Raw genomic sequence first — 3621 nt, 5'->3', positions numbered from 1 at the left:
CAGCAGCCTGCAGTGTGTGGTCACATTAAATGCTTTATACACACCTTCTTGTCCAGTTCTCCCTTCATTTGGTAGGTCTGCACACTGAAGCACAGGGAGGCCTAAGTCAGCCTCAATCTCCAGTCCTGCCCCTCCTGGGCAGCAGTGCTCCACGCTTCTTCTTTTCCAGCACCGGGCTTTGCACATGGGAGTTGGGCCTGATTCTCTTTTTGGAGTCTTGAATTCCACTTTCTCACATTTGCAGAGCTGCCGTCTCTGCTCTTCTCTCTCTTCTTCTCAGAAGAGGTGGCAGGCTGGGCGCAGTGGCTCACACCTGTAATCCCAGCACTTTGGGAGGCTGAGGGAGGTGGATCACCTGAGGTCAGGAGTTCAAGATCAGCCTGGCCAACATGGGGAAACCCCGTCTCTACTGAAAATACAAAGATTAGCCGGGCATGGTAGCACGTGCCTGTAATCCCAGCTACTCGGGAAGCCGAGGCAGGAGAATCACTTGAACTTTGTGGGCAGAGGTTGCAGTGAGCCGGGATTGTGCCACTGCACTCCAGCCTGGGTGACAGAGCTAGACTATGTCTCAAAAAAAAAAAAAAAAAAAAAAAAAGAGGCCACAGCTTGCAATAAAACCCCTCTGAAGCAGGGAATCAGGAAAGGGAAGAAGCAGAGCTTCTGCTTCTGGGCTCTGAGGATGGAACTTCACAGGGTCTATGGGGCTGTGATGTAGCACGTAAATAGATGTGCATTTTTCTGAAGACCAATCCATAAGTTTCCATCATTTAAAAAAAAGAGCCCTGAGCTGAGCTCCCACACCACCCTTCTGCCCCGCCAAAAAAGGGGGAAAAGGGTTAGGAACCATGACTTGAAGAGGAAGGTTCTAGAATGTTCAGTAAGTGACCATCAAATTGTTCACAAAGACCTGATAGTCATCTCTGGGAAGTGCTAGCTAGAACAAACAGACAAGAGAAAGAGTAAAGGGCATCCAAGTTGGAAAGGAAGAAGTCAAATTATCCTTGTTTGTAGACGATATTATCTTATATTTCAAAAAGCCTAAAAACGCCACCACAAAACTATGAGAACTGATAAACAAATTCAATTAAGCTGCAGAATACAAAATCAACATACAAAAATTAGTAGTATTTCTATGTACCAACAGCAAACAATCTGAAAAAGAAATCAAGAAAATAACTCTATTTGGAATAGCTACAAATAAAATAAAATACCTAGGAATAAACGTAACCAAAAAAGTGAAAGATCTCTATAATGAAAACTATAAAACATTGGTGCAAGAAACTGAAGAGGACACAAAAAATAAAAAGATATTCTATGTTTATGGATTGGAAGAATCAATATTGTTAAAATGTCCACACCACCCAAAGAAATATACAGATTCAATGTAATCCCTATCAAAATACTAATGACATTCTTCACAGAAGTAGAAAAAATAATCGTCAAATTTATATGGAACCACAAAAGATGCAGAGTAGCCAAAGCTATCCTAAGCAAAAAGAGTGAAACTGGACAAATCACATTATCTGACTTCAAATTATACCACAGAGCTACAGTAACCAAAACAGCATGGCACTAGCATAAAAACAGATGCATTGACCAATGAACCATTGGTCAGAATAGGGAACCCAGAAACAAATCCACACACCTACAGTGAACTTATTTTCAACAAAGGTGCCAAAAACATACCTTTGGGGAAAGGCCAGTCTTTTCAATAAATGTTGCTGGGAAAACTGGATATCCATATGCAGCAGAATGAAACTAGACCCTCATCTCTCTTCGTATACAAAAATCAAACCCAAATGGATTAAAGACTTAAATCTGAGACCTCAAACTATGAAACTACTAAAAGGAAACATTGGGGAAACTCTTTAGGACATGGGACTACGCAAAGATTTCTTGAGCAATACCCCACCAGCACATGCAACCAAAGCAAAAATGATAGATGAGATCACATCAAGTTAAAAGGCTTCTACACAGCAAAGTATGCAATCAGCAAAGTGAAGAGACAACCCACAGAATGGGAGAAAATATTTGCAAACTATCTGACAAGGGATTAATAACTGGAATAGATAAGGAGCTCAAACATCTTTATAGAAAAAAAATTATAGAAATCCCATCAAAAATTGGGCAAATGATCTGAATAGACAGTTCTCAAAAGAAAACATATAAGTTTATGAAAAGGTGCTCAACATCATTGATCATCAGAGAAATGCATGTCAAAACTACAATGAGATATTATCTCACCTCAGTTAAAATGACTTTTATCCAAAAGGCAGGCAATAATGAATGCTGGTGAGGGTGGGGAGAAAAGGGAACTCTCGTACATTGTTGGTGGGAATGTAAGTTAGTACAACCACTATAAAGAACAGTTTGAAGAGTCCTCAAAACACTACAAATAGAACTACTATATGATCCAGCAATCCCACTGCTGAGTATATACCCAGAAGAAAGGAAATCAGTATATGGAAGAGACATCTGCATTCCCACATTTGTTGCAGCACTGTTCACAATACCCAGGATTTGGAAGCAACCTGAGTGCCCATCAACAGATGAATGAATAAAGAAAATGTGGTACATATATGCAATGGAGTACTATTCAGCCATGAAAAAGAATGAGATCCTGTCTTTGCAACCACATGTTTGAAACTGGAGGTCATTATGTTAAGTGAAACAGGCCAGGCACAAAAAGACAAAGCTCACATGTTCTCACTTATTTGTGGGAGCTAAAAATTAAAACAATTGAATTCATGGAAATGGGAAGGGCAGTGATGGAGATGGGAAGGGCAGTGGGGGTTAGAGGGGTGGGGATTGTTGCTGGGTACGAAAACAGAATTAGATCGAATGAATAAGATCTAGTATTTGATAGCATAACAGGGTGACTTTAGTCAACAATAATTTATTGTACATTTAAAAATAACTAAGAGTATAATTGGATTTTAACACAAAGAAAGGATAAATACTTGAGGTGATGGATACCCCATTTACCCTGATGTGATTATTATACATTGTATGCCTGTATCAAAATAGCTCATGTGCCTCATGAATATAGACACCTACCACATGCCCACAAAATTAAAAACTAAAAAAAACAGTCATCTCTGAATGCTAAATGGAGTAAGGGGCTTCCTGGAAGGCTGGGTGAAATGGGAGTCTCGGAAAGATGGTGTGTTGCAGGCTGGGAGGCGGGTGAGACGCTGGGGTCACCTAGAGGGACCCGCTTGTGTGAAGCCTCCGTATTAGTGGGTATGTGTGTGACCGGATGGAGGCGTCAGAGGTGTTGGGTAGCCTGTGTGAGTTGGCGTGGGGGTGATGTAGGAGGGGAGAGAGGGAGGGCCTGCGTTCCCTTGGCTCCTGTGTGCAGCTAGGCCCCTATTTGACAATGTGTGTCTGTCTGTGTGTGTGTGTGTGTGTGTGTGTGTGTGTGTGTGCGCCGCCCCCAGCGTAGGAGGCAGATCTTTATCTGGCCCTGGGTGCTTGAGGAGTTTCAGGCTTTCTCATAAGCCTCGTCTCCCCGCCTCTCCACCCCAGGCCTTGCCCCTCTATCCTCTGCACAGGAAGTGGGCTGGCTCTGGGCTTTTAGTCTTTGCGGCCCCAGCAGCCGCAGCCGTCTCCTGGGCC

Source organism: Pan paniscus, chromosome 23 (genome assembly GCF_029289425.2).
Source record: "Pan paniscus chromosome 23, NHGRI_mPanPan1-v2.0_pri, whole genome shotgun sequence".
In the NCBI taxonomy this organism is placed as follows: Eukaryota; Metazoa; Chordata; class Mammalia; order Primates; family Hominidae; genus Pan; species Pan paniscus.
This window is presented reverse-complemented; position numbering follows the sequence as displayed.